The 17,330-nt window shown below is 37.2% G+C and overlaps 1 long non-coding RNA gene across 1 annotated transcript; it reads right to left on the reverse strand.

The window, feature by feature from the left end:
- Positions 5,881–6,721, reverse strand: LOC109228217. Its single transcript, XR_002068341.1, has 2 exons — positions 6,642–6,721; positions 5,881–6,323 (listed from the first exon to the last, which is right to left on the reverse strand). It is a non-coding gene; the product is annotated as an uncharacterized LOC109228217 (long non-coding RNA).

The raw sequence follows: 17,330 nt of genomic DNA on the forward strand, positions 1-17,330 counted from the left end.
CATCAGATTCCTTTGTATCTCCATCACTAGTGAATCCTATGTCATAATTTTATCCTGCAGACCTTTCTCATCCAAATTGTTAGATTCATCGAAAATGACATAATTTCTTCCGTACACATAGTTCTTTTATTAAAAACCTTATATGCCTTACTATGTGGAGAGTAACCCGAGAAAATTCCCTCATCACTTCTGTCATCAAAGTTACCTAGAGCTTCTTTCCCATTATTATGCACAAACCATTTGCACCCAAAGGCTCTCAGGTGAGTGATGTTGGGTTTTCTTCCTCGAAGTAACTCATAGGGAGTTTTCTCAAGAATGGATCTAACCATGCATCTATTTAGCAGATAGCAAGAGTATTAATAGCCTCAGCCCATAGATTCTTAGACAGTCCACTGGCAATCAACATGGTCCTCCCCAGGTCTTCTAACGATATATTCTTTCTTTCAACAACCCCATTTTGTTGTGGAGTTCTAGGTGCAGAGAAATTATGGTCAATGTCATCTGAGCCACAAAACTCAAGGAACTTTGAATCTTCAAATTCAGTTCCATGGTCAGTTCTTATACTTAAAACATTACATCCTATCTTTTGTTGAATCTTTTTGACAAATACACAGAAAATTTCATAGGTTTCATCTTTGGAACCCAAAAACGAAGTCCAGGTATACCTGGAGACGTCATCAACAATCACAAACACATATCTCTTACCTCCTCTACTCCTTATTCTCATTGGTCCACATTGATCCATGTGAAGGAGTTCCAGAGGTTTAGAAGTATTTACAAACTTCTTAGATTTAAAGGATGACCTAACATGTTTCCCTCTAACACATGCATCACATAACTTGTCAGAGGTGAACTCAACTTTAGCTAGCCCAAGGACCAAGTCCTTCACTACCAGTTTGTTGAGTTGAGAGAGACTGACATGTCCCAGACTTCTATGTCATAGTAGTGGATCATCTTCCACTACACTCAAGCATGTGTTCTCACTCTAGGGAAGTGAGATAATCAATATCTTGTAGACATTGTTGTGTCTCTAACCTTTAAGCACAATTTCATCAGTATCAAGCTTAGTGAAAGTGCAGAGTTTCGGAAATCAATTTTACCTCATTTCCTTTACCGCACATTAGAAAGATGCTAAGAAGATTGTGTTTAAGACCTACCACATAATACACATCTTCTATACTATGAGAGAGTGACTTGCCAACCTTACCAATACCTGTTATCCGGCCCTTTTTCCCATTACCAAATGATACACTCCCTCCTTGGAAGGCTGTCAGTGAGAGAAAGTTTTTCTTTTCTCCAGTCATATGTCTTGAGCATCCAATGTCTAGATACCAGTTCTGATTGTTTCCTCTCACCTTAGCCTGCATCAAAATTCACAAGTTAGTTTTGGGAACCCACACTAGCTTGGGTCCCTTTTTATTTGAAAAAGGATGAATTAGATTCCTTCTTGCCCAGAAGGGGAGAGATTTAGAAGATATTTTCTTGTTAACCTTAATCCACTTAGTATGGACATGAGGATTAACCTTGGCCTCCTCTTCCTTCTTCACTTTTTTAGTAATACCAAAGGTGTTTCTAAACTGAGCATGAATTAAGACAGGACAAGTGTCTCTAAAGTGTCCTACTGTTCCACAATGAGTGAACATGTTATTATCAGAAATTCCTACATACTTTGGGTCAAACCTAGGGAAAGGTTGTCTATAGCCAATTCCAGATTTGTTAGAGCTACAATTTTCGTTTAGCCAATTCAAGGCATCAGAAGATCTATGCATTTGCTTAGTCTAGATAGTTCATAGGTAGCCTTTTTTAGGTTTTCATACAGAACTTTTTTCTACATTTATCTTCACAAAGATTATCATTAGCAATTTTTAATTCTTTTTCAAGATTATCATGTAGACCACTCATTTTGCTTTTTCCATGTGTATTAGAAGACTTCTCACTCTTAGAAGTTAGTTCAAGAACTTGGTTCTTAAGGTCTTTGACATGTTTCTCTAAACTAGCTTTGTTAGATTCAAGCTCTTTGACGTCAAGTTTGACACAAGAAAGGTTATTGATTAGCTGATCATTTCCATTACTCATTTTACCCATTTCATTCATTAAGGTCACAATTATGGCCATCAGTTGCTTTTTGGACATAACATGAATATTTTCTTTCAAGTCAGATATACTTACCTGGTTTGCCTCATCTTCAGTTTCTGAATCACTCATGGCCATCATTCCTATCACTTCTTCCTATGTTTTTGATTCTTCAATCGCCATCAGAGCCACTTTGATGTTTTCATTTTCAAAGTTAGTTTTCATGGTCCTCCATATATCATGAGCAGAGATGCAAGAGGACACTCTGAGGAGGGTGTTTCTAGACACACTTTTGAAGAGCAAGTCCTTTGCCTTAGCATTTTTCTGAACTAGCTGACGATCTTCCTCATCGTATTCCTCTTATCTTTTGTTGCACTTGTTACCTTCACCATCCAATTTGGTTGGGAGAATTGGTCTATGGCTTATAATTACCTATAGGTCAAAGTCAGTAGCCTGAAGAAATATTTCCATACATAGCTTCCATTCATCATAGTGGTGTTCATCAAACAAAGGAAGTTTTCCAATGTGCATCCCAAGCTGCATTGGAGGTTTTGTTTTCATAGCTTGCTGTTCATCAATCACATGATAGATACTTATAGCCTCATCCTCATTTTTCTTACTCTTGATCACTCCCACTATCCTCATATGCTGCCAAGAATGCTTGCTTCATGGCTTCAGTAAATCCTTTGCCTAGGATTTTTCCTTTGTCGGAACCCTTTTATCTCATCTTCTCTCGTTTCTCCTTTTCTGACCGTTCTTTCCTCAACTCAATTTTTCATATTAGGCAGTCCTTTACCATGTGATCTAGCTTGCCACACTTGTAGCACCCATTATAATTAGATTTGTCGATCTGCTTGTGCTTACTGCTGATCTCTCTCTTGGGTGCACTTTTGAAATTCATCATGAACCTCTTTAACTTGGCAAACATTGCTAGATCAGGATCATCATAGCCAGAGTCATCATACTCAAATGTTTTAAGAACCAAGGCCTTATCCTTCTTTGGTTCTTCTTTGTGCAACTATATCTTTATCATTTCATGAGTTTTTAAGTTTCTAACCAACTCATCAAGTGAGATTTTATTCAATTGCTTGGCTTCCAAGATTGTAATGACTTTTGATTCCATGAAGGTGGAAGGATTCTTAGGACTTTGCTAACCACCTCTTCTGAGGTAAACACCTTTTCAAGTGATTTCAGTTTATTGGTTATTATAGTGAGCCTAGTCATCATATTCTGGATGGTCTCAGACTCCTTCATGGAGAAAAGCTCATAGTTTCTCATGAGTAGTTCAATCCTTGATTTACTTGATTTGTTCCTTCATGAGCATTTTAGAGTGCATCCCATATCGGCTTTGCATTATAGCACATAGAAATTCTATTGTACTCATCAGGACCAAGTCCACAGATAAGGATTTTCTTAGCCTTTGCATTCTTCTCCATCATTCTGAAATTTGATGCCACAAATTTAGAAGGGTCCTTATGAACTGTTTCACTTTGTGCATTTTTTTAGTAGGAATCAAAGGACCTTGGTTTACTATGGTCTACAGTTCATAGTCTTCAGATAGTCTTCAGCTATCAAGAAATCTTGCATTCTTGCTTCCACCAACTGTAATATTTTTCATTGAGCAAGGGTGGTCTGGTAGTTGATTGTCCTTCATTAATTCTAGGTGGAGCACTCATCTTTCTTTCAAGATCTCTCTAGGTGTTAGCCATGTAAATGAGAGAACACACTCTGATACCAATTGTTAGTTTGAGTGCCCGTATGGATACTAAAGAACTTGACTCTTTACCGTGTTCCTTACGTGTAAAGTAAATAAGCAATACAGTGAACACAATAATTTTTACGTGGAAAATCACCCGGTTCAAAAGGTGCAAAAATCATGACCTACAACATAGGTTTTTCAACTCCAGCTCCACTAGAACAATGAGCCAAAAATGTATTAATTACAGGACTATAACTCAATACTCTCCAGTACTCCTTCTACTCCTATTTGATTCACAAGTTACTCTAACTTGTAAAGCAAAATATTCACTCCAACTCCCTAATTGTTTAAGACGTTTGATTATAACTCAATTTCCTAAAACACATTCACTAGACTGACTCGGAAGAATACAAAAGCAAGTACTCAACACAAGTAAAATCAACTTATGGCACTTTAGTTGATGTGTAAAAAGATAGTTCATAAGGCCACAGTCAATCCTATTGAAACATGACTTGAGATCTTCTAGGAGTCCTATTGATAGTCGGCTTCATCTTTGATAGGACTCCTACTGTTCTAAGGATTCCACAAGCTTTGGGACTTTTGTCTCTGACTGACTTATCCATATCTTATTGAGCAACGATCCATATCACTTATAGCAACCATCTTCCACCAAACTCGGACCTGGTAACTTTGAGATAAAGTTACTGTCTTGTACATACGTACAAGTATCAATCATGAGGAACTGATCCTGTAATGTGATGAGCTGGTTCTTCACAGCATTTAAACAGCCACATTGAGGACCTGGTTCATTCAGCAGTTAGTCACACTTTGTTAATTATCAAAACTTCAATGCTCAACAATGCCGTTATGTACTACTACTATAGTAGCCCCTTTGTGACAATAGAAACCAAAACTTTATAATATCACACATTTAAAACTACTTTTTAACTATATATATACATATATATATACATATATATATATATATATATATATATATATATATATATATATATATATATATATATATATATATATATAAAGAGGTGGAATTGGAAAAAAATGGATAAGTATACATCTGTTACCTCGATCGAATATATTTGAATCTACTGCTAACCTCTGTTTACCGTTTTCCATTTTTTCCCCCTCAACACTATGTAATATTTGGGGACACCTCTGCCATATCTGAGTCAGCGTGGATGATGTTAAATCTACATGAAAAAGTCTTGGCTATAAAGTTTAGTAAAATCTTGGAAATGATTACGCATATATAATTTATGTGGCCTTCTTGTTCAACGACAAATGGAAATCTTCGGAATAGTTATTTCACCTTTTGTTGTAGCTCTTTCATGGCATAACAAAGGCAGCTCCCATGTCTCGAGACGCATTCGATTTGTCTGATCCCGTAATGGGAAATAGAAACAAATTGAAAACATTAATTTCATTACTCTATAACTTCATCTGCACTACAATATGTTTATGTGAAACTAAAACTTGCTTACAATTATACACATATCTTAATAAATATTAGTTTTTTTACAGAGACATGCAGTTAACGTAGATAAAGATTTTGTTAGCTAGAGTATACGAGTTGACAATTCAGATGAGCCCCGCATCGCTTCACTGGCGAAGAGTTTACCTATTTGCTATTGTTCTTTTCTTTAAAAATCTTAAAGATATTCCGTTAGTCACTTTTATTAGTGTCTGAGTATTCTTTCATTGATATAGACTCGTATTAGAACATCTTTTCGTGTTTGGAGATTGATTAAGTATTTTTCGGTTGGGCTTGCCAAAGATTATGACTTGTTTTGGTGGATATTGGTTGGTTGTATTATTGATTTCTGAGACATAATAATTTTGGATGGTCCTAAAATCGGGAAGACTCATATGATTTTCTATAAAATATCAATGAGGCTTACTTGGGCTTTAGCTCATAAGCGCCATCATGGTCCTAATCTGGGTTGCAACATGATATTTTAATAAATATATTATCTTTTAGAGTTTAATTTCTACGTACTAACAATATAACGTAACTTTTAGAGTATATTGGACATACTAGGCAGCAGTAAGCTTGGCTATATATACATAAACGTAAATTATAGATAAAATTTCAACATAAACTCCTACTACAACTTTCATCACAATATTATCCAAAGCAGCAGCATAATTAACTACCATATTCAATTTACACCAGGCCAAACATTGAGATTAACTTTGACCACATCATATTCCCATTCACTAACACATATACATATTACAAATACCATATCAATATGTTACATTATTTTAAGAGTAGTCTACTATATAGGGTTAGAACTTAATTGTTTCCAGTATCTATATTATCTCCTTTAGGAGTAGCACCTCCATCACCATTATTATTATTGAATTCCTGCCTACTCACATGATGATGGTTATCCATAGTTCTGGTACCTCCATTAGGCTGCTGCTCGTTATTCTCACTCCTACTTGTAGCCAAGCACGAACTCATCACCATAATAACTAACACAAGAACATCGAGTCTCATTTTCAAGACTTCTCTTCTTTTCTTCTGCTGCTATTTGAGGAGATAAAATAAAAGGTATAACTTATATGTAGAAACATTAATGTAAAATAGATATTGTTACACTATCAGTTTAACTAGCTACATCGGATTATATATGTACTTTGTACTTTCTAGGTTGCGAAATTAGGCATAACATATAGACCAATTATCCATCGCAGTAAGTTACTTTTACCTGATGTTATTAAAAATATTTATACTGCCAATGCACAGAAGTTAAAGTCAAAAATAAATTGAAGAGCTAGCTAGCTTTGTTATTTGAATATTTTCCAATAATATACAATGAAACATCGTGAAATTTGAACTTACCCGGATTAGATAACAAGAGCTAAAGGATGGTTGACGTTAAGCTGTGAGGTATCAGAAAAGATTAGCTTTATGTAGAAAATAAATCTAGTTTTTATGTTAATACTGTTTTTCTTAATTATTTCGGGGTAATCCACCAAGTGAGGCAATACTAAATGGGATTGCCATATTGGACGAATAAGATGATCCTTCAAACAATCTAATGACGGAGTTAAGGAATTTTTTTGTCCTCATTGTGAAATATAATTTAAAAAATTCCACATTTTGTCAGTGGATTTTATGATATATCAAAAGTCAACCAGTCACAGTTATTTCACTATTGTATATCATTATTTTGATTAGGATAAAATCTCTAAAAGCTTTTAATTTTTTCAACATGTCTGATGTGGTATAATTATAGTCTTGAAATTTGATTTCCATCATCAAGTAATAAAGAATTGCATATTAATTAATCTGAATTCTGAGAGGCATCGTGGTTAATTAATTGCTCCTAAAGAAAGCAATTTGTGTTCTTGACCATATGATCACATCTAATCACGCTTCTCCACTGCCATTTGAATGACTTTTGGATTCTAATTCCAATTGGACAAATAGTAGCTCCAGTGAGTTTTTAAGTCTTGATCTGTAAGAGATTACAAGATAATAAAGACGCCTATATTTTTATCATGTAACGACCCGGCAGTTCGTTTTGAGGGTTGTAGCTCTGTTCCCCCATTTACCGCTTATTATATGCTCAATTGTTAATATGTGACTTGCCGGGGTAGTTGGTTTGGTTCCGGGGATGTTTCGGAATGAATCGGGACACTTAGTCCTAAGGTTGGAAGCTTAAGTTGAAAGAGTTGACCGGATGTTGACTTATATGCAAATAGCTCCGGAATAAAGTTTTGATGGTCCCGGTAGCTTCGTATGGTTATTCCGGACTTAGGAGTGTGTCCGGATATTGATTTGGAGGTCCGTAGGTGATTTTGGCTTAAATGACGAAAATTGAAAAACATGAAGTTGGAGAGTTGAGAAGTTTGACCGAAAGTTGACTTTGCGGTTACCGGGCTCGGATTTTAATTCTAGAAGTTGGAATAGGTCTGTTGTTTCATTTATGACTTGTGTGGAAAATTTGAGATCAATTGGAATAGATTTGATAGGTTTCGGCATCGAATGTAGAAGTTAGAAATTCATAAGTTCATTAGGCTTGAATCGATGTGCGATTCGTAATTTTATTGTTGTTTGATGTGATTTGACGCTTCGAGCGAGTATGATATTTTATTACTTGTTGGTATGTTTGGTTGAGGTCCCAGGGGCCTCGGGCGGATTCCGGATGGTTAACAGATAAAAAGTTGGACTTGTATCATTGCTGAGATTTTTGCCTTCTGGTGTTATTGCACCTGTGAGGGGATTAGCCGCAGGTGCGGATGATGTGGCGCAAAAACGGAGCTGGGGCTGGCCTAGGGTGTGTCGCATGTGCGAGGGGTCTTCCGCAGATGCGAGCTCGCAGATGCGGAGTATGAGGAAGTGAAGTTGTCTTCGTATAAGTGGACGGTTGGTCGCAGAAGCGCTTCCGCAAGTGCGGATCTTGGAGCACAGGTGCGAACCTTGTGGACTTAAGTGAGTTTCCACAGAAGCGGGATTTTTATCGCAGAAGCGATTCCGCAGATACAGAGTTTTGGCCCGTAGGTGCAAAAGCACTTGGCAGAATATAGGTTGAAGGGTTCCGAGGTTTTTATCATTTTGGACTTTGCAAGCTCAGATTAAGGCGATTTTTGAGAGGGGTTTCGAGTGATTTCTTGAGGTAAGATAGTTTTGGTCATTTTTATTCAATAACATTGATTACCCATTGAATTTACCACCTAGTTTAAGTGTTTTTAAGGTGGAATTTTAGAAGTTTTGGGCTATGGATTGGAGAGTTAAATTTGGGGATTTGAGTGATGATTTGATGTCGGAATTTGGTAAATTTGGTAAATTTGGTATGGTTGGAATCGTGGTTGAATTGATGTTCAGATTTTGTAACTTTTGTTGGGTTCCGAGACGTGGGTTCAAGCTTGACTTTTTGAGTTGACTTTTTGACTTTTGATTAAGAACTTAGCATTTTCATATGGAATTGATTCCTATAGCTTGTGTTGATTATATTAAGTTATTTGTAGCTAGATTCGAGGCGTTCAGAGGCTGATTCGCAAGGCAAGGGCTTATTAGAGTAGAGATTCACACGGTTTGAGATAATTAACACTTCTAAACATGGTTTTGAGGGTGCGAATCCTTGAATTTCATGTTATGTGATTGGCGTTGAGGTGACGCAGGGCGTGCACCATAGAAATGGTGATCCGGTTTATTTCATGGTACTGTGTAGTCATCAGACCTCATTCATGTGATCCCTATGTGTTAGAGTAATTAAGCTGCAGATTCATATTAGAAATTATGTTAGGCTATATGCTAATCCTGTTGAGACTTACTGTGGTCATTTCTACTGTTGAATTATTTGCTTATATGAAAATTTTGTACTCAGTCACATCCATCATTTGCAAATCATATCTCAGTCTCTGTTACTATTATTGTTGTGTTATATATCATTGTTTGGGGTAATTGGCATGAGATTTGTAAGCCCGAGAGACTGGAGAGATTGATGACTGAGTTGGGGCCTGAGAGCCGTATTGTGAGTGAGATTTGTGGATCGGGTTGTATGCCGCAACATGCCTTATGGCTATATGTGGATCGGGTTGCACGCCACAACATGCCTTATGTGTAACGATCCGACCGTTTTGAGTATCTGCACTTCGCTTGGTATTTTGAGGGCTCGAGTATCTCCGCAAATGTGCTATGACTTGCGTAAATCGTCGGCATTGGTTTTCAAGTTATCCGGAATCAATTTGGAAGAATGACCTTCAAGATTTAAGTTCTAAGTTGGAAGAATTGACCAAATTTAACTTTTTAGCCTTTGACCTCGGAATAAAGTTTCATTCTGTTCCGTTAGCTCCGTTGGGTGATTTTGGACTTAAGAGTGTGTCCGGATTGTAATTTGGAGGTTCGTAGTCGAATTAGTGTTGAAATGGCGAAAGTTGGATTTTTGAGAAGTTTGATCGGGAATGGACTTTTTAACATCGGGGTCGGATTCCAATTCCAGATGTTGGAATAGGTCCGTAATGGCAAATTTGACTTGTGTACAAAATTTAAGGTCAATTGGAGGTGATTTGATATGTTTCGGCATCGGTTGTAGAAGTTGAAGTTTCAAAGTTCATTGATTTTGACTTGACGTGTGATTCGTTGTTTCGAGGTTGTTATGCTTTATTTGAAGCTTTGAGTAGGTTCGTTTTGTCATATGGAACTTGTCCGCAGAATTTGGCTCCATTCGGAGTTGATTTGATATGGTTCAGACGCTCAGTTGCGATTTTAGAAGTTCTTGACGTTTAAGTTAATCTTCATCCATTTTGGTGTCCGATTCATGGTTTTAGAGGTTATTTTGATGTTTTGATCGTGCGAGCGAGTTCGTATGGTGTTAATAGACTTGTGTGCATATTTGGTTTAGAGCCCCGAGGGCTCAGGTGAGTTCCAGATTGGTTTCAGAATGATTTTTCATAATTCTTGAGTGTTGGTTCTGGTTTTGTCGCATTTGCGATGTTTTGCCATTGCATTTGTGAAGGCAGCCTCGCAATTGCAAAGCTGGGCTGTAGGAGAAGGATTCGCATTTGCTAAGAATTTTTCGCTTTTGCGAAGGACCAGTGCTCGCATTTGCGAAGGCAACAGAGATTCCAAATCTTCGCATTTGCGATAAGTTGTTCACATTTGCGAATCTCATGTCGCAAATGCGACATATGCAGCCTGTTAAGTGCTGAGAATTCCGAGGCTTAGCTTCATTTTCACATATTTTGTACCCTTGCTTCGATGAGAGGCAATTTTATGAAGGGATTTTCATACCAAATTATTAGGTAAGTGACTCTAATCAATTTCCAACTATATTTTATGATTTTATATAAGATTTAACATCAAATTCATGAGAAATCTAGGGAAAAATGAAGATTTTGTCAAAGTTTGAAAAATAAAAATTTGGGATTTAGAGTCGAATAGGACTCAGATTTGAAAACAAAACATACATTTGGACTCGTGAGGCCATGGGTAGTCAAAACCTACGCTTGGACCCGGGTTTTGACCGGACGGGCCCGAGGTTTGACTTTTATTGACTTTTTAGAAATTGAATATAATCACAGCTTTATTGATTAAAATTGTTTTCTCTTGCATTGTGTGGTGTATTTAAGTCGTCGTTGGCTAGATTGAGCCGGGCAGAGGGGAATTTGTAACGGAAAAAGACTAGATTGAGTGTAGAGTTAGCTGAATTGAGGTAAGTGTTTATCTTTGTTGAGGGATTTTTTCCTCCTGTTTGTCATTGTTTGCTACATGCGAGGGTGAACATATATGAGGTGACAAACGTATATGTATGTGCCAGGGTTAATCATGCTCGGGGGTAGATTATGTTACTTTTATGTTTGTAGAATTTCATGACCTCCTGCTTCATGCCTTACTTGACTCTTAGATACTAAGAACATAATATTAAATGATAGAAGTCCAGACATAGCTTATTATATCTTGATCAAACTTGACGGAAATTCTGAGAATACATTGATGTGTCTAATTCGGTCATCTCTATGTGAAGTCATTACTACAGTACTACGGCCGATATTCTTGAGATATTAGACTTTATGCTTGTGTTGTGGATCATTTGTGAGGTTTGTGGAAATATTTGAATAGTACGGTTCTTGAGGGTTATTGAATCATTATTGACTTGGAAAGTTGTGATTGAGATTTGTTTGGAATATCCGTTAAAACACTCTCCTTGATGTTATTTATGCTTCCTGCCTTGTTTGTCATTGATATACATATGCTTGGTAAGGATGAGTGTGAAACACGAAGGGTGATGCCATGCCATTGTTTATACATTATCATGTGAGGGAGAGTGTAAAGCACGGAGGGTGATGCCGTGCCATATTATTGAGAGTAAAAGCACGAAAGGTGATGTCGTGCCATGCTATGTGAATGAAAAGCACGAAGGGTGATGCCGTTCCATGTTATGAGAGTTTAAAGCACGAAGGGTGATGCCGTGTCATTTTATTTATATGGTTGTTCTTTTATATCATCGTGAGGTCATAACACGATGGGTGTTTTCGTGCATGCGAGGATGAGGGACATGCATTATGTTGTGATAACTGTTTTTTTCCGTGTATATGTTCATGTCTTTACCTTGAGCTGTTATTGTCGCAATTTCAGATCTGATGTGACTTGTTGCTACTGTTCTATCATTTATCTCTATATCAATTGTTGTTGTGCCGCTCATATCTTCTGCTCGTTTAACTTGCAAATATCATGCCTATTTTCCTGCTTTTGTAATTACACTCATGTCATATCTATTCTGTTGCTCTTTGGTACAAGCCTTCCACCATGCTAGTCATTCATGCCTCTACTTGTTAACTTGTAAAGATTATGTGCTTCCTTTCTGTTTGTTATATCTGTACTTAAGCCTCCATAATGCTAGTTATTTGAAGCTCATATTCCTTGTTTCCATTTGCTGTCATCACTCACATGCTTTCCGCCTAGTCTTTTACTGTTGTCCATATAGTTATCCTTATTTCTACTTTCATATTCCCTACCTTGTGATTCCTGTTATTGGTACTTCTACCATCTGATTGGTTCTGTTATACGTATATTGAGTGAGGATGAGATAAAAGAACGAAGGGTGTTGCCATGTAGTTGACTTGATATCTTAGTACATCCCTCATGCTATGAAAGTTAAGAATTGACTGTTGTGGTTTATGGTTCCATTCTAAGGAAAGGATTGGTTGAGGTATTTGAGGATGCCAAGTTGTGATCTCTGTTAACACTCGGTTATTGATTTGCGTATCCGTTTTCATGTATTCTTCTCTATTATATTGTTGTATAGCTCTATTGCTGATTCATAATGCTGGTTTTATCAGTAAGTGTCTTTTAACTAAAAAGCCTCGTCATTCCTTCGACGAGGTTAGACAACATACTACAGTACATGGGGTCGGTTGTACTGATAGTACACTTCTGTACGATGTGTACAAATTTCTTGAGTAGAGCTGCTGGTGATGTCGGGTGTTGACTCCGAAGATGTTCGTGCTTTCCGAATATAGCTGCCACTTGTCCTTGGTAGCTTAGATTTTGCTAATAGTTTTATGTAACTTTCAAACAGAACGTGTAATTATTTGTATCAGTTTTGCAAATTCTAAGTCTTAGAACTCATGAGTCGTACTACCAGGTCTTGGGTAAATTTGTAAATGTTAAGTTATCTATTCTCTATTTTCTTATAATCTTAGTTGAGTTGTATTTTCGGTTAGTTGGCTTACCTAGCGGGTTAAGTTAGTTGCCATCATGACTTGTGGTTTTTGGGTCGTGACATTATGGCTATATGTGGATCGGGTTGCATGCCGCAACAAGCCTTATGGCTATATGTGGATGGGGTTGCACGCTGCAACAGGCCTTATGGCTATACGTAGATCGGGCTGCACGCCGCATGAGGTACCATACAGTGTAGAGGGACTAAGTGTGGCAAGCGAGAATTGAGACAGTCAGATTGAGTACTCTGAGTGTGAGTACATGAGTTTTGATTGTGTTGCATCAAATACAGTATGCATATCTGCATGTAGATATAAAGATGTCATATTCCTGATATCAGTCACACTTGGTATATTTTATTTGTGTTGAGCTTAACTGTTAAACCTGAAAGCATGTCTACATTTCTTGCACTGTGTACGAATAGACAATGAGTTTTCTTGGAGATATTATTGTCCGGTTTCCTATCATTTCTGCACTATTAAACTCTGTATTTGTATTGTATTGGTTGAGCTCGTCACTGCTTTCAGTCCAAAGGTTAGTTTTGTTACTTATTGAGTTGGTTGTACTCACACTACACTATGCACCTCGTATGCATATCCAAGTATTTTCGGGCATGGTTGTTGCTGATCTTGGAGTTTTTACCCGTTCGGAGATTATCGAGGTAGCTGCTTTGGCGTCCGCAGACCTTGACTCTCCTCCTCTATATCTCAGTTTCACTTATACTATTCTACCTTCTTAGATATTGTATAATACTCATATACTCAGTGACACCCGAAATTTGGGAAAGTTTGTATTCGAGTTGCAGTTGTTCATATCGGCTATTTATGAGAGCTATTACTGTTAAACTTGCTTCATTTTTTTAAATATAAAAATCCCTAGTTTTATTGTGATTTTTGGCTTGTCTAGTTCTGTGATAAGCGCCATCACGACACATTGAGTTTCGGATCGTGGCATATCAATGTAGTGGTTTTAACATATCCTTAGCTATTATTCATATTAGGTTAGTATAATTTTTTTTTGTAAAATAAGACTTCCATAATTTTCAATATTTTATAAGCGCCTTTGAAAGTCCTACCTATACGTAACTCATGGAAATCTACATACATAATTCAACATTCAACTAAGTGCACCACTCACTCTTCTTGAAGAATGAGGTCCAACAGTTATTATTATACCAATTTTAGAGAATACCTACATAAAATATTTAATTTTACGGAGAGATCATGGGTTCACGTGGCCATCATATCCTTTATAAATTTGCCCCATATAGATGGATCTTAATGCAGACTTTTGTCCAGTGTGAGTATAAGTTTATCAAAATTTGAAAATGATACCATATGAAAAATATGAGCAATAGGTTGAGAAATGAAGATCAAGTCAAGCTTGATAGATAGAGAGATCTATTAAATAGATATATAGATAGAGAGGGAAAAGAAAAGAGACCAATTCAAGCTTGATAGATAAATAGATAGAGAGATGGGTAGAAAATAGAGAAGGAAAAGAAGATAGAAAAATCAAGCTTGGGATATAAAATTCAAGGTATCTATATTTTGTCACTTCCACTTAATTAGTATTATTTTTATTCTATAACTCCACATTCTTATTATTGTTGGTATATATCAAAATGATGTTATCGATAGGAATTGGGTTATATCGTTATAATTGCACATGAATTATGTGAACGAAAGTGATTAACCTCATATACTCAAGACTGGGGCATTTTCTTATATCCTTACTTTTGGGGTCACCGGGGAAGTTATATCCACATTGCACAAAATTTGTAAAGTGCTTCCGTTCGGATCTGAAGTAGTCCAATCTCTTCAATGCAACTTCATAAATTAAATATGAAGTTCTTCTATCTTTAAAATGCAACTTCAGAACTTCGAATATGAAGTAGTTCAATCTATTGAATGCAACTTCAAATTTCAAATCTTATGTTGTGAAACATATATTTATTTTTCGAATTTCAACAATCCAATACACGATTCAATGTCCAAATCTACTCAAAATTAGCTCAACTTTGAAACATAACTTTCAAATATTATAAAGAACAAATCTCAATTATTAAATTGTCAAAACAACACAAATTTAACAAATTCATTTTGCAACTAAGAAGAAAAAGAAGAAGAAAACATCAATAAAGAAGAAGAGAAAAGTGTATGCATTTGAAGTTATCCAAAAAATGAGTATCAATTAAACTTTTTTTTAAAAAAGTGAATACAAATTCAATGAGTGGCGCAAAATTGGACGACACATGAAAATTTTACCTCAAGACTACTGTTAAGGTTAGAGTTGTATTGTATTTAACTAGTAGCCATATTTAGGAATGGTTACTATTGCAATTGGTCGGTTAAGTTGTTAGTTAGTGGTAGTTAGGCGGTTAGCAAAAATGACAGTTGTACAATGTCTTGTATATGTAGGCGCACTACTTCTCTTTTTCTTTCGATGAAAATAATCTTCTCAGTCCAAATTCTCCCGAAGCTTCTTCACCGTCTCTAAGCTCCATGGATTTCAGCAATGGCAGTTGAACTTCTACTCAAATTCCTTCCGCTAATTCTCAGTTTTGACATGGTATCAGAGCATAGGCTTCATATACTGAGGTAACTCACGATTCCTTACTTCATTCTATCTTCAATTCAAATTGAAGATTTAGGTTTTCTTCGATATCGTAATTCAATTTTTAGGGTTTTCTCAAAGCTGTAATTCATTGTGATTTCGTCTAATAGCGACGACTTGTAGCGATTTCGGTCTGTGATTTTCTCAGAACTGTGTGGCTTTTCTGTGTTGCCTCTGTTATTTTTATTTTGTCTTTGATTCACGGTTTAATCATCTGTCATGCGGTTTACGATTTGAGCGATGGCTGGAGATAAGGAAAGTACTGTAGATAAGGATGCTTTAGACACCTCGAGTCCTTTGTACATGCATCCATCGGAGAGTGCCGGGTCAGTGTTTGTAACTATAGCCTTTGATGGCACATGATACAGATCTTGGAGGAGAGGTGTACTTAGAGCTCTCTCAGTGAAGAATAAGGTTGGTTTCTGTATACGGCGAAATCGGAGGGTCCAATTTCCCATTATTAAGGCATTCCAGAAGACCATCTCGGAGCCTCGAGGCCACAAAGCTGTGAATGAGTTCCCTCCCTCGAGGCTCGTCGACACCCGACTTAGAGGTAATATTGACCGTGGCAGGGGTAAAGACGGGGAGTTCCCAAGACACACGGCTAAGTCTGGAAAAGCTTAGCTGGCCTACTCTGAACGGCCTACTCTAAACCCGAATCAGGGTGTCGTGTCTAGCCGTCCTATCTCCATATCTTTACAATTAATGTATTTTATACCGTGTTGGGATTCCCCTTCTATATAAAGGGGATCTTTGTCATTTTGTAAAGGGCGACTGTTGCTCCAACTACTTCACACGAAATATACAAGAACTCTCTCTTTCTCTATCTAACATACTCTCTCGATATTGTTGCTCTTATTTATTATCTTCATATTTGTTCTTCATTTATTGCTTATCATTGGTCATAAAGTGCCTTTGCCGATTATTTTATAATTGTTAGCCCTTCCCCGATTGCCCTTATTAGCTCGAGCCCGAGCCCAGGAATCAACCTCGAGGCCCCGATTAGCTAGCTTGTCGGTTTAATTATAACTCTATTTCAGCTCGCATTTCGTCTCTCAACTTCATATACTTAACATCATCTACTTAAAAAACTAGCATAAAAATAGATTACGTATTTTTAGAGTCCCATCAACAAATTTAATTGTTATTACCATTTTCACGGTAAACAGTTTGGCGCCCATCGTGGGGCTAAAAATAATAGTGATTTTTTTCTAGCTGGTTTCATCACATAACGCAAGTTATCTTTCACGCATTTTCTTGTCCAAGATCTTCGGTTTCAGGTTAAAATGTCTAATTCAGTAAACAACAATACTGAGAACCACGGAGAAAATGGTGTGGCTGTTCCAGGTGTTGGTGAGCCGCCACAAAATCTTGAGAACGTGCCAGGAACGATTCCGGCAGACGAAATCTCATGTGACGCTCGACACGTCGAAACAAGCTCCCACACTAACAGGAGCATGCACTAAGTCGACCAACAGGAAGCCCAAAAAACCCCAGCTCGGGAAGAACGGAAAGTTAGCCTTCATGTTATTTTTGAAATGTTGCAGGCACAACAGCTGGCGATTGCTCAGTTGCAAAGTCACCAGAAGACTCCTAGCACGGTAGCACCGGAGACAGCCTCCCTGGCCGAACAGGTACCAGAGAGGTCAAGCAATAATGGGTCGATAGCCGATCCCGCCATCATGAAAATGCTCGAGGACCTCACCAAAAGGATCGAATCGGGCGAGAAAATGATAGGAGCCAACA

Source organism: Nicotiana attenuata, chromosome 6 (assembly GCF_001879085.1).
Source record: "Nicotiana attenuata strain UT chromosome 6, NIATTr2, whole genome shotgun sequence".
Classification (NCBI taxonomy): Eukaryota; Viridiplantae; Streptophyta; class Magnoliopsida; order Solanales; family Solanaceae; genus Nicotiana; species Nicotiana attenuata.